Consider the following 21684-nt stretch of genomic DNA (forward strand, 5'->3'; position numbering starts at 1 on the left):
TTGAATCTCTATTATAGTTACTTTTGCAATCATGTAAACATACCAAAAATAAACTATAAATTATTGAACAGTACCCTCCCCGGGGAGAAAAAAAAATATAAATTTTAACAAGTTACACCTTCCACTTCACACAGAATAATCAATACAGAAGACATATTATTGCACTCAATACCATCCAACAAAAATAAAATAGTTATTGCACATAATAATTTTCATTTTTTTAAAATTTTGTTTATTAAAGTAGTGTTTAACCGGATAAATGTTAAGTAATTACACTATTACGATCCTACCAAAAGTTAATCCCTGAGAGTAGCAGAGAGGCTCAAACAAAGATATTACAAATCAATCCTCACCAAGCAGGCACTCCAAAGTTGAATTACATAATTACAAGAAGAACTTATTTTTCCTTTACAATTAAGTTAAGTTACAATAATAATAAAAAAAAATTAAATCCTTCGTTAATTTAATACTTTACTTAATTGACACACACACACACAAAAAAAATGATTTCTATAGAGTTAGGTTAACTTGGTCTACTACAAAAAAAAAAAAAAAAAATTTAATGCTCAACACATCAATTAATTCAATCATTTAACTGTAGAATTCATTTTTTCTTTATCTAACCGGGAAAGAAAACATAAAAAAAAATTAACACTTATCTGAGGCAAGCAGTTGCTGAGTAGCAGGCAAAATCTAACCATACGAAACAAAATTGTCCCTTGAAGTTCAGGAGTAAAACCGGCAGCAAGTAGCAGGAAAAGAGAGTTCGTCGATTATATGGAGGTTATCACGGGAGCCGAGGAGGTTTTGTAATTGATTCAGGATGAACAAGGAAGATCCCAACTTTTAAGAAATTTGAAATACAGTCCAGGACTTGGAGACGACGGCTGTCAGCAAGGAGAAAATTTCAGCTCAGGAATCAGTCGGTGGAAAAGGCGAGTCCGACTTCTAAGTTCAAAGAAGAAGCGGGTGTTGGATGAAGGCAAAAAACAAATGAAGCATTTCTATGGTAGAGAACTAGGTAGTGACAGTAGAGACATCTTTCTAGACGACGATTTTCAGCATTAAATTTCTTGAAAACTTAAATGAAAAACGCATACACCCAAAATAATGATGTAGCCACGAAGACTTAGGTAGAGACAAAGCTACCCGTAAACCAGGGCCCGCGCTCAAGGCGCGGAGGCACGAGGCCCGTAACATTATCGGTTAGGATAATCATTTTCTCGGCAGAATCTGCTGCCTTGTGCGCAGCACAGAAAGGAATTTAAAAGAAAGCAGAAGACGTGTCAAAAAATGTGCTCGTCCCCCAAAACAACCCGTTAAAAGGGAGGACGCCGGACTGCCAAGTTGGTACAACCCACTCTTCGCCAAAAGTTAAAATAGTTGCAACAACAGCATACCCTCATGTTATCAAACTCGCCAAATCCACTACTTTGAAACCTCAATGAAAATTCTATGTCGCCAAACCCTCGCCAAATAAACACCACCTGTGGCAGGGGAAAATTAGGAATTTCAACAACCCTGCAAGGGGTCCCAACGAAAGAACGCTAAAACTCGCAAAAAGTGACTTTTCAACCGGAAAGAGGGCATTTCATCCCCCTTTAACTAAATCACAAGCAAACGAAGAAAAATCTACTAATTAAAGCTCATAACTGAAATGCAATTAAAGTTAAAAAAACGAAAGTTATGTCAAATTAAAGAGCTAATTTTTCTGCAACTAATGATATTAAATACTAAGAAATAAAATTAATTTTTGACATGAAAAACGGAGTTTATTACGTGAAAAAAATTCACCTATCCATTGTTTGCGTGTACAAGATTGAAGACGCAGTTCGCGTAAACTCGGTAAGCCAAAATATATTACACTAGAATTAATAAGCCAAAAAAGAATATAACCAAACTTGTGTAGCTCAAATTTTGAATAATTACAAATTAAAATTTTGATTTTTATGAATCACTTAATTAAATTAAATTCGCTCCACAACAAATTTATCTGAATGTGTTCACCGGTGGCCAAGAGATAAGATCGCTAAATCTCGTAGTTTGACCTGGGCTCATATCCCAGTATCGTGATCGTTCTCTTACTTCTATAAGTGTGAATTTAACGGACTTTGTTTTCGAATTCAAATTTTGATTTCGAACTGTAGCTGCATAGATTTTGTGAGTACGGTATTTTTTGTAAAAGTCTCTAAAACGTGCTTGTAATTTAAATGCTTTATTAAACGTTCCAAATACTGCATCACTGTTGTGAATTCTGATGAATTTCAGATTTAAGGAAAAAAGATATGCTCCATTTGCGGATTCTTTGGGAAAAAATAGTAGTGAAAACATCAAGGTGAAAATTCACCTTTTCTTTATTGATTTCATTTACACCCAGTATAGTCAGGCCCGGACTATTTGAGCGTTTTCGTACACGTAGCATGAATAGGAGCTATTTACGTAGCTCATATTCTCTACAAGGCTTCCACGAAGGTATTTCTATCCTTAGGCACATAGTCAAAACGTGCTTTGTCATAATTCAATAAATCACTTATTAGACATCTTATTAGACTATTACTCTTTTAATCATTAAGGAATGTGCCTGTCAAAGAATGCTAGTAATGTGTTTCGCGAAGAAATCTCCTTTCTTGCTACCTTCAACTGCATAGTAAATAGAAGGAAATAACACACATACGTTTTACAAGACTCTGAAAGCACACTTAAATTTAAGTGCTTAATTGCACTTAAATTGTTAAATTTCACATTGCATACTCATAACCTTTTGGGCCTAAATAATCAAGAGCAATTCAGTCTGTTTTTAATTTCAATGCATAATTGAGAGACCAAACGAAGGATACTCCTTCAGAATTAAATTACCACAATGAAAAGAGCATTTCATTCTAGTTTATTATCGGTGTCAAAACTGCAATGCAAATCATGCTTTAATTCAGAACTGAAATTTTTAGTTGAAAGTTATAAAAACAAAGATAGCGTTAAAAGCTTGATGAATATCTTAACACCAGCTGATAAATATCTTATTTATTAGGTAAAGTACAAGATGTTAAGAACATATCATTAGCAAAAGTTGTATTAAATCAGATATTTATTTATTTTCTATTTATTGTCTGTTTGTTATTTGAATAATAACAAATCAATCTATATAATATCATTATTCGCATATATAGATGATTGTTTCTTAGATAAATCTCTTAGATTATGCCTTTTTAACAAAAGAACGTGTATATATATAACATTTATGGTTTGGTGATAGGAGCGCAGCTAACAACATTAGTTTCTGACTAGTCGTTTCTTTTGTTCTGCTTTCTTGGAGAACGTGCTGGCTGCATGGGATTACTTAATTTTTCGCTTTGTATAAGGTGAATATGAGCTAGTTTCTCTGAGCCTCCAAGGAGGCATCTGTCTTAAAGTAGATAGCCTTAGGCATGATGCTTTCGTGGAGATTTCTCGTGTGTGATATTTGATTAGTCATACAACAAAACCTTCCCCCTTCTTGCCTTCTTCCTCTTGCTGTCGGAATAAGTAACCTAATTTCTTTTTGCTTAATTTGATTTCTGTTATTTCCCAGGACATTTAATGTTTTAACCTAGAAAAAAAGGACAGATTAAATGTTAAGACTGTTAATTCAAATGGTACTAAGAATCCTATAAAAAGAAAAAAAAATCATTCATGCTATAGACCAGCTTAAAATTAGGTATTGTTAAATTCTAAATTGTCATTTATATAAAAGTTGGTTGAGGTTTAGCTTTTGTTTCGATTCATAAAATACTTTGTTTAGCCCTTAAAAATACCGTATTTCAAATTTTAATGCTTAAAATATACAACGTTTCTGTTCGCGTTAATTAACTTAAATCGGCCTGACTAGAATAGTTCTAAAGTTTTTCTTTGAAGCCCGCTAACCATAAACCAGGAAAGAAGAAATTATTTAAATTTCTATTTTTATAATTTCTTAACTAAACATCCTAATGTCATCCATTATTTATACAACGTGATTTTCTAGAGCGTTCTTTTATTTCTTGAAAATTATTTATAAGACTTCTGTTGTGTCGTGTTGTGACTTATCTCACTTGTCTGACAGCAACATCAGAACAAGGTGACGAAATCCATCGTGGCAAGGAGAGCAAGATTGCACCTGTCGTTGGCAACAGCCTTGAGCATCATGCAGGTGACAGTACGACTTCGCTCATTTCCGCCCCAATTTTGATGCAGAGCACTTGGGTGGAATGGATCTGAGGGTCTCTCATCCCTCCTCTTTCCCTGCCAGCATCCTCTCTAGAGGACTTTCGGCTCGTCATGTATTTAGAGTGCTCCATGCCACACAAATACTATACAGTTTCAAACATCTATGCCTTGTTCAGGATTCGAGCCTTGACCCTTTGTTATCGCAGTAGGCTCCCCTAACCATTATACCATCTGGACGGTTTATAATACTTCTTCATTTAATGAATTAAATTTCTTAAAAGCTCGCTCCGTTTCTTATAGCTCAATACGTTAGGTTTATTTACTGATTGCAAATCTATTTTCGTAAAATTTAATTTTTTTCTTTTGTTCAGTAGATTGAATCACAGATTTTGCTACCTGCATATAATTTATTTATTACATTTCTCCTATTTAAATTGTTCATATCCAATTTATGATCCATATTAACAAAATGAAGTGGGCCTACAAAGTTTTGCTCAGGTCCTCAGTCGATCATGGAGCAATTATGGCTAGCAAAGCTAAAGAAGGTTTAAGTAATTCAATTGCAGAAAGAAGTAATAGAGTGGCATCCAGTGATAGCTCTCAGAGATTCTCTCTCGAATTCAAGAACTCTTCGTTCATCAACTAATCTGCATCCTGGTTGGAGCCGACGGAAGTAGAAATAATAAGATAACTGGTTCATTAAAGTAAAATTTTTCAAAGGAACCTCATGTTAGTTTTGTTCCAAAAGCGCAGGTTTTCCCTAAAAACCTAACGTCAAACTAAGCTTGAATTTTGTCTAATTTTATCTTTAAAAATGATTTGCTTCTGACATTTATTATTAAAATTTATAGGAATAAATATGTGGGAAATTGTATTAATTATTTACGAAAAATTAAAGGCATAAAGAAATCTGCTTAGTTTATTTAAAGAAAAGAGCTTTCCTTTGTTAAATAGCGGTTATTTTACACATCGCATAAATTAGACTGTAGTAATTTATATTTCTTGAAAATAGTTTTTATTTGTTCCTTACTCTAAAAAATAAAATGCAATGCAAAAGGTTAAAGCTTTATATGACATTGTTTAACATAATTTATATTACGAGTTACCTAACTAATGATTGCCATTAGTTCCATAAATTCTCTTGGCTATTTATGTATGATAGGCCTTCCGAAACATTTTCTGCGATTTTTTCCCTCCTTTAATTTAGGAGTACACGTTTCTACTCTCTACACCGTCTTGTGACATCCGGCAGTCACATAAACAATACAAAAACACTACTATTAACACTCTCAGCTTTGATAACAATTGCCCGAAATTCATCCGCCCTGGATAGTCGATCTCACAAATTGTCTAGAAGAGAAACGGCTGGTCTAGAAAACAGTAATAAACTGAGACAGCCACATTTTGTACGCATGCGCACATTAAGTCTACATCTAAAAAGTGGGAAATTGGACCACCTACGTGAACGAACTTTAATGACAATATACACAGAACAGAGAATCTATCCACAGCATCCAGCGCATTCAGAAGCACGTGGCTTACATAATACCATAGTGGTTCATTCAAGAAGATGCCATCCGCCTTTGCTTGGACTTCAAAGACAAGCCGCGAGGTGGGTTTGAGAGTGGGAGAGTGTGCAGAGGAAAAGATGTGGGAAGAGTAAAAAGCGCTTTTACCAGAAAAAGATTTTTTGAAAAGAAGAGGTTGGGGGTATCCTCCATCAAGCGGGAGTTTGGATTTTATCCCGAAAAGTTACGAAATCATATCCGGGCTGTTTAAAAATAATCTGCTTCTGGAGAGGTAAGCATACCAAAACAGATGAAGGAAACATGGAATCATGTTGCAGGAGCACTGAAAGATAAACCTTTAAAAGAAAAAAAAAAATGTATGATGCAATGCTTAATGTTCAGGATCTCACCGATACGATTACGAGCATCTGGCAATGAAGTCTCATTATTTTTTTAATCGCTGAACTTCTCGTTGTTCAATTACAATCTTCAGCCATCCAAGCTTGAATGATTGAGATAGGTTTCACATAGATAAACTTCTAGAATGTTATCGCATTCACTCCCCTCCGAGTGTGCTTCTACCGCGCAAGCGCGATCAGCAACTGGAAAATTCATGATTCGAATTCCTGCTACAGAATAGTTTATTTTTTTCTATTTTCTATTTCAAAATATCTTATAGTTTTTATAGCGGCACCCGTATTACAATGTGGTGCGCGATAATTCGTCCCCCCCCTGGATTTACTCACGTACGTCTCATGCCTTACCCCATTCGCTATTTAAGGGGAAAAGAATGCAACTGAATGACTCTATGTCCCTATTTGTGCTCTTCTGATGTTCTATTGAGTATTTTGTAGATCCAGCTGACATTTGGAAGATCGTGGTTCGAATTCAAGCGAAAGCATAATCGAATTTTCGTGATCCTTCTGTAAACGATTTAATAGTACGTACAAGGGGAGTATTCAAATATTTGAAGGAAAATTAACTGAATAATTCTATGTCTACTTTGGTTTTCCTATTCCTTAACAGTCTTTATTTTCGCTCACAGTTTCAATCTGCAAAACTGAATTCAGAACTGAACGATTACGCAAAGAATTTCTTCACTCTTAACTACTCGCATTTACAATCTTTTTCACCCTATTCGTGTATAAAAGTATAGCTTTTGACACATAAAATATAGTTTCCAGATATACTTTTATATGTCGTAACTTGTCAGCAACTCGGATCTGGTGTAGTTAGTTGAAATACTGGTTTTCGTTGGTCTGCGGGCTGTTTCTTTACCCCATGTATCTGTAACGTCGTTATCCGATCAGACGTAAGGCTGGTGAGAAATCCGAAGTCCTGAAGAAACTTGGTATTTAAACAAATTTTAGGTAACGTGAAACGATAACATTATTTAATAATTGATGTAATATTTTGAGAAATATATACAAAACATTAAATTATGTGACTTTTTAAAATCAGTTTTATAAATTAGTATTGTTACGAATTTGGTATTTAAAAAGCTAATGTTAGTTCAATTATAAATTAAATGCTTTTATTTCTCGCACAGTGCAGCGCGTGACGAATATTAAAAGAAAGCTAAGCCGAAAAAATTAAAAATACAAGAGCGCGTGCGTTAAATAAATAAATATCTCTTTTTGATTTCGAGAAAGTGCTGGAAAATTCTAGCGCGTGATTTTAAAATCTTATAAAAGGAGGAAAACATCTCAGTTTGTAGTAGTTGCTTAGTTTGTTGTTGTTTAGTAAACTGCTCTTGTTGATTGTAGCGAATTCGCGGATTAGCGTTCTTTAGCTGTTTTGAATTACGTTCTATTGGACATTTGAGTAGTTAAAAGATAACTACTGTGAGATATTGTAATACTGCATGATAATTTGAGAAAATTTAAGCATTTTTGTTGTGATAATAATAAATTTTTTTGTTCATTTTTCATCGGACTTGTGCATTCATTTCATAACGAACCCGTACGCACGCAACAATTTTTGGTGTCAGGAGTGGGGTTTTGAATGCCAATAACAAGAGCGATGGAAGAACAATTCAGGCAAATGATGACTGCATTTGCTGCTTTCCAAGAAAAGATGGAAGGAGCCGTCAACTCCGTTAAGGAAGATATAAAAGCTGTACAAGAAAAGATGGAAGCTGACCAAACATCTTTTAAAGAAGAAATTAAAGAGGAAATGAAATTGGGCCAGGAATCCGTTAAGGAAGAAATGAAATTGGGCCAGGAATCCGTTAAGGACGAAATTAAAGCCGTTCAAGCTGGTCAAGAAGAAATGAAAAGAGAAATTACTTGCATAATAGAAAATAAATTTGAAGCTATGGAAGGCAGAATTGACGCAGTTGAAAATAAAGTTGGACATATTGAAGAAAAAGTTTCTTCCGTAAAAGATCATATTGAAGAAAGAGTTTCTTCGGTGAAAGAAGAAATAGAAGAAAGAGTTTCTTCTGTAAAAGAACATATAGAATGGAGAGTTTCTGCTGTGGAGGAACGAATTGAAGGAAGAGTTTGTGCCGTCCAACACCAAATCGAACAACAAATTGATGATAGGGTTTCTGTAGCCAAAGAAGTGGATATTTTAAAGAAATTCGTAGCGACGGCAGGGAACAATAGTGATGGTTTTAAATTTTTACCCATGCCTGCTCGTCCCTCTCTGAAGTTATCCAATTATGATGGGAAGACATCCTGGCAAGAGTATAAAACACAATTTTCTATAGTGGCGGATGCGAATGGATGGGATTCCCAAACTAAGGCCTGTCATCTCGCCGCTTCGCTGAGAGCAGACGCAGCGGATATCCTGCAGACGCTTCCTGAAAACCAGAGACTAGACTTTGAAGCTCTATCCGGCGCATTGGAGCTGCGCTTTGGAGAGAAGTGTTTAAAAGACTACAGCAGGCTTCAACTAAAATCACGTCAGCAGAAGCCCACCGAAACACTTCAGGAACTCGCCACGGATGTTGAAAAGCTGTCCCACCTCGCCTTTACGGAGTGCCCGAGAGAAACGAGGGAAATCCTGTCGCTGCAATATTTCATCGATGGCATCCGGGACCCTGAAATACAGAAAGCACTGCGAATGGCGGATGTTAAAGATTTGAAAAGCGTTTTAGTGTACGCCATGAAATTGGAGGCAGCCCAGCAAGCAACTCTTAGGGATCGCTACCCAGTCAGAGCTGTGCGAGTCCACCACCCAGGGGACCAATTGATGGCTCGTTTAGATGATTTATCCAGACAAGTCGATGCTTTGATACGGAGTAGCAGTGAGAACAAAGTGGCTGTAAGATGTTGGAGATGTGGTTCTGAAGGTCACCTACGACGGCATTGCAGAACACCCCAGGGCACGGATAATGAAACGGATGAGTTGACAAGACCAGTGAATGCTTTAAGACGGAATAGTGGTGAAACAAAACCGATCCTAAAGTGCTGGAATTGCGGTGTTGAAGGCCATCTACGAAGGAAATGCAGAACTCCCCAGAGCACGGAAAATGAGGCATACGATTTAAACAGACAATTAAATGCCACGGGAAGGAAAAGGACTGACAAGAAACCAAAGTGCTGGAACTGTGGAGCTGAAGGCCACGTACGAAAGAATTGCAGAACACCCCAGGGTACGAAAATTGAGACAATTTCTGAGCAACGACGCAGGAAACAAATTAATTACCATATCAAGGAACGGAGGTTGCCAGATAATGAAAAACCCTGTTTTAAAGCGCTTAAGATCTCTATAGTGAGTGGCAACAATAACGGACTGTCCATCAATGGGAATATCGATGGAGTTCTTTGCAATATGATCATTGACACAGGAGCTAATGTTACCATCATTAGGAAAGATTTAGCTGAACAGTTTAAAGATAAACTTATTTGGACACCATCCTCTGTTACCTTTCAGACTGCGTGTGGTGACAAGATCGACATAACTGGGAAGTTAAACGTGAACATCACGTTTGGAAGTGCCGCCTACCATCACACGGCATATGTGGCGGATATTACAGATCCATGCATACTCGGACTGGACTTTTTAAGAAAATACAATTTTTCCTTAGACTTAAAAACAATAAACTGCTTTTAGGATCTGAAGGCATGACTATCCATCCTCAGAAGGGATCCTCACCGACTATCCATCCTCAGAAGGGATCACCTGGAAATGCCGACGCCTTGTCCGAAAGACCCAGCTCGGGAAGCTGCCGAAATCATACTAGGGTCGAAAAGAAACGCAAGACTACCAACTGTTCTCCATCACAAATGCTCTTCTGTAGTGACCTTCGTCTGCCTTGTGACCGCCTGTTTGATCGCCATACGGATGCTCCTTCATCGCCTGAGGAATACATCCAAGATGTCCAGGCCTGTTTTGAAGTGATGCGCCGTTCCGTACGAAAGCGAGTCAGCCTGGCGACGAAGAAAGTGAAGTCCAGGTACAACAGGAGAGCTACTAGACATAGATACAACAAAGGAGACAAGGTATGGTTGTGGAAGCCGATTCAACGAAAAGGACTTAGTCCTAAATTACAGTCACCTTCGAATGGTCCATATACAGTGCTGAACAGACTGAATGACGACGTGGTTCGGATCCATAAGTCTTCGAACTCTAAACCTAAAGTCGTTCATTACGACAGGTTAGCTCATTACTATGGCCATAGTACGTAATGTAAATAATTGTAAATAGTATCAGACCATGGTCCTTTCTGTTTATAAATGTGTATTTGATTTGATTTGTATTTAGTATTTGATTTGCATTTAGTATTTGATTTGTATTTAGTATTTGTTTTGTATTTAGTATTTGATAGCATTTGATTTGTTTAAGTTAGTTATTGCATTTATTGTTTATATTGTTTGATATTGTAATGTAATGTTATGGACGTGCAGTCCTTGGGAAGGGGGCAGTGTTACGAATTTGGTATTTAAAAAGCTAATGTTAGTTCAATTATAAATTAAATGGTTTTATTTCTCGCGCAGTGCAGCGCGTGACGAATATTAAAAGAAAGCTAAGCCGGAAAAATTAAAAATACAAGAGCGCGTGCGTTAAATAAATAAATATCTCTTTTTGATTTCGAGAAAGTGCTGGAAAATTCTAGCGCGTGATTTTAAAATCTTATAAAAGGAGGAAAACATCTCAGTTTGTAGTAGTTTCTTAGTTTGTTGTTTAGTAAACTGCTCTTGTTGATTGTAGCGAATTCGCGGATTAGCGTTCTTTAGCTGTTTTGAATTACGTTCTATTGGACATTTGAGTAGTTAAAAGATAACTACTGTGAGATATTGTAATACTGCATGATAATTTGAGAAAATTTAAGAATTTTTGTTTTGATAATAATAAATTTTTTTGTTCATTTTTCATCGGACTTGTGCATTCATTTCATAACGAACCCGTACGCACGCAACAGTATTATATATTTGTCTTTCAGGCTGCTTAAACATCTTTAAAATATTGAATGAATCATTCTATGAGAGATGAGGTGGTATACATATTTTGTTGCCACATTTAAATAGATTGAATATTTTATGGAATTCTTCACGACTACTTGATTAATCAAGTTCCAGCAATAAAGTTATCTAAAATGAAACATTTGTTTTGACACTGGGATACCTCGCAACATTTGGTTTGGCAACTGGGCGTGATTGATTGCTCCTTACGTAAGGTTATATGATCAGGATTAATTTTAAAATGAAGCAGCTTAGTTTGGTATGTTATAAATAGTGTTATTTTTAGCACAGAGAGCGGAAGTACCCAAAAGTAAAATGAAGAATGAAAGGAAATATTACGAAATTAAATTTAGTATTACGAAATTAAATTTAGTAGTTTGATTCATATTTTATAATCTTAAACTCCCTCAGTCCATATATATATATATATATATATATATATATATCTGTATATAGATTGGATGCATACAGCGACAAGCATATATATATATCAGTAATATATATCAGTATATAGACAAGTTTTTATCAGTATATATTCAGTTTTTTTTTCCAACAAAGCAAGAGAAGCCTCTTCTGAATCGACACTGATTTCGATGAAAAACTTCTAGGCATGTTTTCACCGAAAAACAGTTCTGTCATCCTCAATTATAAGAAGAAAAAATTCTGAGATGTTTTCACACTGAACTGCATTCTAGGCTATTTTTAAAATAGAGCCCATTAAATCTGTACAGCTGAATTTCTTTCAAGTCTGGCGACGGATGAAGAGGAAAGCCAAGGCTTTAAGATTTAACAATTGTATGAATGCTCATAGCTTAGGCAGGCGGAAAGCTTCCATTTGGCTTTCAGCCCAAGATTATAAGGTAATTTTTGAATGCATATTTAATTCTGTTGAATCATTAGTAGGAGATTTTATAACAGCAGAAAACACTAACTTTTTTTCTCTAACTTCCCTTTCAAAAGCTGGCTACATGAGTGCTTTCATGAGTTATGCCATATGTAACGTAAATACAAACCAGTCCTCCAAAGAATCAGCTATTATCAAGAGAGGTAACTCTTCTGTGTGTCTGTCTTTTTTTTATAATAATACAGCTACCATGATGTTTTAGAAAAAAAAAATATGTTTACGTCTATGAGCCAGAGAACTATTATTAAAGCCATTACAATATCATTTGTTTATATACATTTAATACTTTTCTAAATACCAAATATTTGAAAGGAATTTAAAAGTAGTGTGTCATTAATATTAATTGAGAGTTATTCAACTAACTCGGAACTATTTTCTAAACTAGAAAAATAACATATTCCAAATATTATTACTGCTTTTTCTCGAGAGTTATTATTCTCCTAAATTTATTTATTACATTATCTTGAAACTTTTGTGCTTCTTCTTCCGCAGTGTATTTAAAAAATTATTAAAAAACAAGTTAATTTTAATTTTAGATATATTTTCATGAATGGAGCGTCAATATTAACATCAGTTTCTCTCTTAGAGTTTAAATTAAACTCGTTCTTCGGACTAAAATATCTGTACTTCAAAAGGAATAAAAACATGAAGTTTTCGAGAAAGATTTTTTTAAAGGGAATTGGTTTCAAATTATACTTGAGTACATATACTGAATTCAAATTATACATGACAAACCTCATGCAGCCAACCAGCTTCGTTGGGAATCGATTTACGGGCGTTCAACGGTTTTATTAATCCACTTCCTAAGTTAGGCACCTTATTGTTGAGAACGATAAGCCGAAATTTACTTCATGCTTCGCATCTTTCTAATGCACGGTATTTTGGGAAATCCAAGAAGACAAAAGTCATTCCGAAAACATGAAACCCCTTTATGCAACACATCAAAACAGACACAAAACTAAAATGTTCTTCCCCGTTTCAAACAAAATTAAAGTCAAATTCTGATTAGCATACCTTCTTGAAGCTGACGTCCCTCTACCCCAGCTTCAATTCCCTTCATTTGGCAAGAGTTATATATAATATATATATTGATGATCTGCCCATAAATTAATCTCTTCTCACAGGTTCCAGATTTTTCTATCTTACGTAGCGTTTTAATTCAGATACATCTTGTCCAATAAAATTAATTGTAAACCAAAACTCTGAACTGAAACTTTTATAACTGTATATATATAATGTTGAATGTAGTTCGAAAACAAGTTTTCTAATACTTGCGCAATAGCTGCAAAGTAAGATAATAATAATTTATTTAATAATTTATTTACTGAAGAAATATTCATTATATTATCTCCTAAGATAAATTTAGTAGAAGTATCAAAAAAGAGGGAACCCATATGTAGGAAGTTTCATCCCCAAAATTGTGTTTTAAAGTAACTTGAATGTAAATTATTAAAAATGTTTTACGAGGACTTGAATTTAAATCATGAATAAAAAATTTCTAACTTTAAAAAAGAAATTAAATTAAAAGCAAGTAATTATCGCTATTGATCGGGAATTAGTTGACTTTTCAAAGGGAACAAACCAACTCCCGTTCAATGAACAATAAATGCGAAGGTGTTTCGTCTTTTACTCAAGTAAGAATGGTGATGCCAAACTGGCAAATTAAGTTAGGCCAAAATTGTAGTTCCGTGAAGTGATGAGATTTAGAACCAAAGTAGAGTACCAAAGAACTCATTCTGAACTAAGCATTTTCGCTAATACAAGATTCTTTATAAATTTTGAGTGAAAAACAATTTATGTAGTAAAATTTACAAAATACTTGAGTAAATGCCCCCCGACACCTTCGCTTTTATGCATGTTAATTGAAAACTATTTGTATAAAAATTAAATAGTGGTAATCTTAATTGTAATTATGAAATAGAACTCAAAGTAATTGAATTAAACATTAGAAAATTAAGATAAGCATTAGAAAATTAAGAAATATAATGCAATCTTTGCAAAAACAAATTAAATAATAAAAATTGAAAATTAATATATATATATAATAAGAAAAGGAAATGTACATGAAGATATAAAAGGCCAGAAAAAGCATTAATTAGCTTACGTTCTTTCTAGTGGGATGTGGGTAAAGTGTTGTCTTCGGCGTCTCACTCAGAAGGGTTGTGTGTCCGAAATACTTTATCGGCAGCGGGGGCTTATCAATATATGGAATGGGCAAGCATGCTTATATATCCACGCTTGCGCGGATTTAAAATTGAGATTATCAGTGCGGTAGATAACTAGTATATTAATCGGATTGTTTGAATTTAGTTGCATTCATTCAACTTAAGAAAAGCCCCTTTTTTCAACAAAAAATATGCCAGTTAATTGTTATAGAAAGAACTTGCAGGACAAAAGAAAAAAACTTGTTGTTTAGTTTTAGAAAATTTCTTGATTTTTATCAGATCTGTAAATGGTTACAATCTTTCTTCAAAGCTAAAAATATCAGCTACATTATCCTTCTGGTACCTTTTTTCTCAGTCCTTATAAGCCTGTGTTTGTGGCTCACGTTAAATGGGCTTAAGTGTTATGTACTTACGTGCTTAAATATTACTTTTCAAAAAGCTAAAACATATTTGGGCAATCTAACCTACTTTTTCCCCTTCATTTTGTATATTTTTGTTGGCAAAATAACAGGAAACAGTTCACTTTGTTTTGTCGCGCCGATTTGTTACCCCTGTTTTTGCTACTTTTATTTAGAAAATGTCTGCTCATAATGAAGGAACTTCTGATACTTGTGACAAGCCGCAGGATGCTACAGGGTGGGGCTGTAAAAGCTTCAAAGCGCCTCTTTGATTAGTTTGCTGCCACTTTCCCGTGTGAAAGGAAGAAAAAAATATTTGAGCAAGGGAAGAAAACGTGCATTTACTCGCGAAAAGTTTGATAAAAATTATTTGTGTGCACTTCCTAGGTTATTTTGAGATAGCTGTTGGAGTTCTTTATTTCGAAATTCTAATAGCTTCCCGTATCATATAATGTTCATGAAAGACACGCAATTCAGAAAAAATGTAATCTAAGAAATTAGACAATCATAAAAATGTTTTAGTCAAAACAATTTAAGAAATATATACATAAGGGATATTCAGATTTCTGTTTGCTTTTTCTAACTTCCTTATACAAAGTAAAGAAAGTATTGTAATCTCAAAAAATTTCGGGGATAATATTTCAAAGAAAATATCTATTTTGACCGCTCTCGATTCCATTTGAATGATGTTTTTGCGTTACATCTGTACCTTGGGACAGAATAAAAGACATTTTTTCCCAAAACGGATTGTAAAATGGATTAAAATGCATTAATAAGAGATTTTTAGTGACGTCTGTACGTACGTACGTATATAGGTATGTATCCCGTATAACCCCAAAACGAGTACGTGCAGAACATTGAAATTTTGCATATAGGACTGCTATAACACGTAGTTCTGCACCTCCCTTTTTTGTCGCAATCGAAAAAAATTAATAAATTTTAACGCACAAATAATTTTAAAAGGACTTTTGTAAAAATTAAACACATTTCAAAGATACATGATAAGTACAAAAAAACTGCAACAAAGGGTAAATAGCTCAACTCGAGGTTTGAGCCAGATTTATCAAGGGAAAAACAGCTCAAAACTCGAATCAAGTTAATACCTGTAGCGCGTTTCGTCAAACGATAATAATTGAGACTATAAACGCAATGTCACTTATAGAAAATTCCAACTTTACGATCTAAGAAAGTATGGTAAGTCTCAATTATATCGCTCTTTTCCCGAAGCGCCGTAATTTAAATTAAAAATGTGAAACTTACTATTTAACAAGAAAAAGCTTTACAAGAAAGCTCAGTTATGCAAAGGTACAATTAAAATAAAATAGCTAAAAGGCTATTGACGAGCTGTAAATTAAATTGTAAATGTAAAACTTACTATTAAACAACAACGAAATATATATATTGCTCTTATCTTCCGGTTAAGGTTCGTATGCCTTTATTTAATATGCATGCACAAGTTACAGAATTATCAATAATTTAAAAGTTGTTTAAGTTCCACTAAGCCTAACGACGCCGGCATTTGTTTACATTTGAAACTTAGCAGCATAGTGGCAAGTCAGTTTCTGCACCAACTTCAGTGTCTTTTTACCGAATGAGGCCAAACGTTTTGTGCACCGAAAAATCTCTCTTTCTGTCTAATTTTAATTAATTTAAACTCTAATTTTAATCGTAAAAATCGTTTTCCAGCGGTTTTTAACTCTATTTGGTGTTTTAGGTTTTTCTGTATTCTACAATTTTTAATGAAGATATTTTGAGTTTTAATGTATTTGTTCCTTGCCACGAAGTGAGAGCTGAATTGATCGAATGAGAAATATATCTGTAATGAAATTCGAGTAAATAAGTTTAAATAAAGGACATCAAAAAATGTACATAATTTAATATGGCGTATAAGGAAGTTATATAGTGTCCACATCTGATTTTTTAAGATTAGCAGCACGAAATTTCAGGTCAGATATTATTGAAATTCTGGATCATATCATTATTTAGACAAATCAGTTAGCTAAGTAACAGTCGTTTCAAAATCATTATTCTTAAATCAAAGAGTTAAATTATATTTCAAACATTATAAGTTTATATACAGCGGCCCAAATAATCTAATAAAAAACATAGTGAATTCAACATTTGTTTTTGCTCTTGATTTAAACTTTTTAAAACAGAAGTGCAGTACTAGTATCAGATATGTTGTTATAATTGAAAACAAAGTAATTGAGTCATAAAATAAAGATGCATTAACAAAATTCTAAATTATTTCTACGAAAAGCTTCTGATTTAAATGGCCAAAGAAAATGAACCTTTAACTGAACCGAAAGATTGAAATCTTTTCATGATTTTGTGTTAAAAATGAATTAATTAAAACCATTTTAAAACAAACCTTATGTAAAACTTCGTTTAAAAACCAAAATACAGTAAAACATAATTCTAAGCTGTTGCCATTTAAAGCGAAAACCGTCAGCAAATTCCTTGTTAAATTCGTTGAACTATACATAAAATGCTTCTGTAGAACTTCATACGAATATGTACTTAAGCATAATAGAACAGTAAACTTATTAGCATATTTACGAGTATATTCATTAATTTTAAGAAAGTAATACGCTTAAAAGGTTTTGAAGTTACATTTCTCAATTAAGATTTCACAGAAATGGTATTTTCTTGCTTTCGGACATAAATATCTCTCATCTGGCTGATTAGAGTTTCAAGAAATTTCCGTTAATCCTATAAATACTGTATCTGTCTAAAATTTCCAATTATTGTGATTAAGAACTTTTCGATCTATTATTAAATTTGTAATTCATATGAAAATTTCCACTCATCACTTTTCATTGTCTCAGTTAAAATTATGAGGATTATGTATAGTTTTAAGAATAGTAATTATACATACTTAATAGATCACTTTTATATTTCCCTATCAATAGTAAGAAAATAATACGCTCATAAGAATTTCATGGTAATTATAATTTTAAATTTTCTCAGAGTTATAATTTTCTTGCTTATGCGCAGGATTTTTCTGAAACTGTTGGTCAGATTTTCAAGAAAGTTAGATCAACTATATGAATTCTATATGATTGAACTAAATGACTAACTGTTATGTTTCTCGCATAAAATATATAGAAATTATCTTTAATGTATTTCATAATATTAAATGTAAAAATATATTATTTTAAGAAAATATAACTCGATAATTTTTATAGAAATCATTTTAATTGTTTTTTCTAATTATGAATTATTTTTCTATTTTGGGAAAAGTCAGTTCAAAATAGTGCCTTATTTATCCGTAATACTGGGCTCGGCTTGTATTATAATTTTATGATGATCACAAAGAAAATAGTTTACTTTTATTTTATTTAAAATATTTTAATATCTGGAACGTAAAGTAAGCGTGCAAATACAATACCAAGGATATTGAAATATGTCCTCAAACTTCACGATCATAAACTAGTTATTTCTAAAAATTTGAGCTTTAAAGTATGTTTCCTTTGATATATTCTTTTGGCATGCAAATCTTTTGTCATATTTTGATATCATAAAGGTACTTGACCCCTTAAACACGAAATATTTCATCTATATAAGAATACAGAAACATTCATTACCAGAGCAGAAGTTATGAGGTCGCGCATGTCGCAGTTTTTCCAAACTACCCCCAAATCGTTATTTAATTTTTAAGGAAATGGTAAGCATATTTCTTATCTTCAAATTAGCGCCCTCCAAAAGTTCAAATGATTTAAAGATGACTTGGATACTCTTCTCACTTCATAAAGCCGTGCATTTACTTCTAAACGAATAATTGTCCTAGTACTTTCAAAAGCTATTATAGGTAGGCAGAATTGTCAGGATTTGCTGGAACCAGAATTTGCCTTCGAAACTTGTCTACAGAATGATTGTGTAAAAATCGAACATTCTCTACCATTTGTAGCTGGAATGATGTTCGACGAAACACACTCAAAAGTGCTATTTAGCTATAAAAGTGCTATTTAGCTATTAAAATAAAATAGCGAAACACACTCAATAGCATTTTATAAAAAAATAACTAGATCACATACAAATAAATAAATGAATTGGAAAGGGTGTCTCATATCGTAGAGACATTAGTTATTTTTTAAAGCAGGAGATATGAAAAATGAGCAACGCCTTCTCCGGGGCTCGAACCACGGGCCTCTCGAATACGCGCCGAGCGTGCTGACCACTACACTACGAAGGCATGCTAAGAAGGCGGGAGAAATACCTCATAATATGACTTTCCATCTATCTCAGGCATCAATATTCTCTATCATTTCATACGCAGCCGTATTAATGCAAAAAAATGTGTCTGATTTACTTGAACATCTAAAATAGGCAATTACGAGTTTGATTAACGGCGTAAGCTCTGACATCTTAACAAGCAAGTCAGAATGTATGCTTCTGAGTTTAGAATCTCAGTTTATGCAACTATAAAGAAGGAAGCAAACCCTAATGATGAAAATATTATTTATTAAATTTATCTGATATTATTATCTCTTATACTTTTTTAATATTTTATTTTCATATAATCTTTTATTTCTGTATCATAGCATATTTTTTTGGAATGACATGCTTTTTATATTCTAGTTAGGCATAATTTAACTAGTACTAGTTAAATAATATAAACTTTATTACTTGAAAAAAGGGCTGAGAAATGTGCCTGGTTGCAGCAGAGCAGAGACCATCGCCATAGATTCTCACAGACTGAAGCCAAATCATCTTTACTGATGAAGTTTGGTTTTATATTGGGAAGTAACTCCAGATACATTACAATCTGGAGGGGTAAAACAAACGCAGTAAGCCGGAAAATATCTGTGAAAAACATCAGTACAAAAAAAGGTAATGGGCGGAAAACCGTTTGAATGACAACAGAGACTGAATACATTTTTACAAATGCAACAATTAATGATGAAATAGGAAGATTTGATATTTTTACTTCTTTGTACGAAGTAAAAAAGAAGTATTGTAATCGCGAAAAGTTTCAGGCATCATATTTCAAAGCAAATATCATTTTTTACCGCTATGGAATGCAATTTAACGATGTTTTTGCGCGACATCTGTGCATAAGAACAGAATAGAAGATTCTTTTCCCCCCAAAAAAATTATAAAACTGATTTAAAATAAATTATGAAGAAAATTTTTCGTGGCGTCTGTGCGTACGTACGTATGTACTATATCTCGCATAACTCAAAAACGAGCAGCCTCAGAACGTTGAAATTTTGTATATAGGACTGCTATAACATGTAGATGTGTACCTCGTATTTTGGTTGCAACCGGCCGCACCAAAAGTATATAAAAGTATGTAAATATATATATATATATATATATATATATATATATGTATATCCACTCTTACTCGGTTCAGTAATCTCAGTTTCTTTATTCTTATATGTTTGTAAATTGTACATTTGTTGCTTTAAAAATGATTGAATTATGTTGTTTCATCTTTTACCTTTAGTAAATTTGCGTGCAATATTTTTAGAATTATCCGCAATTTAAAAGTTGTTTAAGTGCCGCTAAGCCTAATTATTTTTGCCATGGCGGCCATTGCTTGTTTACATTTGAAACAGCAGAATACTAGATTTGTTGCCAATCCAGAGAAAGTAAGCTTTGCAATAACAAAGATAATGCCTTCTTTTATTATTGCGAATTAAATCATGCTTAATCCATTATGGAATTTATTCGAGGAAATAAGTGTTTAAGATTTACTTCGTAATTTTTAATATTGATATTTTGAGATTTTATGTATTTCAGCCATATTGATAAGTGAGGACTGAATTAATTGAATAAAAAATACTGAATCGTCTGTGAAAAACTGTTTCTTTTCTTTTGTCTTGTTTAATTTTTTAATACATCGTTTTAGATTTATTATAATATTTGAATAGAGCATGTGACAACGATAAGATAATTCTTCAAATGATATAAATCTTGTGCTTTCTAAGTGATAAAATGAATGAAATGTAACTATGTTAAGGGACCTTAGCGTAGCGCCAGAGTGTCACTATGGTAAACAAATATAGTGAATTTTAAAGAGTGTATTTATTCTATTGTGTTTTATACGCTGTGGATGAAGTAGATTTAATTCAATCCAATAAGTTTAAATGAAATTCAAGAAAAATGCGTATAATTTAATATTCCGTACAAGGAAGTCGTGTGGTGTACACATCAGATTTTTTATCCTTGTGTCAGGTTATTTAGGGATACATTCGGTAATAACGTTTCTCCTAATGGACGGTAATGCTCGTTCCCATGGAGCTGCAACGAGTAACCGATTATTCATAGAGAGAAGGAATCCAGCGGATAGAGCGAACTCGTATAATCTCCGGATTTAAATTTCATAGATGATGTGCAGACGTCCTAGGATGCACTTGCATAAATCACTACAGCCCCCACTTAGTACTGTCTATAAGCTTTAGGCGCTATTCATCGTGAATATGCTTATTACCGGATATACTCCCTCACGGTCTCATACATAGGATGGAAAAACACTGTAAAGTTTTGAAATTCTTTCAACTGTATTTGCAAAGTTTACTTTGTAAAATAAATTCCTATGCGTCTTTAAAAAGTTGTGATAGTAACTTTTGCCTACCCAATTTTATACCAGAATTTCTCTGATATTATTATTTTTTCTTTTTTTTAGGGGAAATAGGAAATCTGCATTTTGAAAATATGACCGATATGACAAAATATAGTTCTTGTGCAAATTCTGTTTGTTAGTTAAACTTAGCTGTAAAATCATTCAACTTGCATAAATTTGTATAGTTGTTTCTTTAATTATTCCCGCCGAATTAGTTATATGTATATATACTCTTAAAACAGTCCAAACATAATTTATTTAAATTTAAACTTAAAAAATTAAATTTTAAAACCCTTTGGGCACGAGAAGGAAAGAGAAAAGATCTGAACATTTGATAATTACTAAAAAGTTGTTTTAAAGTGAAGGTTTGATACTAATAAGCGGTTTCGAGTCTCAAATGATTCAGAGGGACGAAACGTGTATTCGGAACGCATTAATCAACTTGGTTTAAGGCTTCAAAACACTTTTTCCTTGGTAAGTTCTGTTTGAAGTGTTAAACAGAGGAGATTAATAATTTTTTTTTTTGTTGTTGTTGTTCTTTTGTTTTG

The sequence above is a fragment of the Stegodyphus dumicola genome, chromosome 9 (assembly GCF_044657685.1).
Source record: "Stegodyphus dumicola isolate Sdum_Otavi_A_Nest chromosome 9, ASM4465768v1".
In the NCBI taxonomy this organism is placed as follows: Eukaryota; Metazoa; Arthropoda; class Arachnida; order Araneae; family Eresidae; genus Stegodyphus; species Stegodyphus dumicola.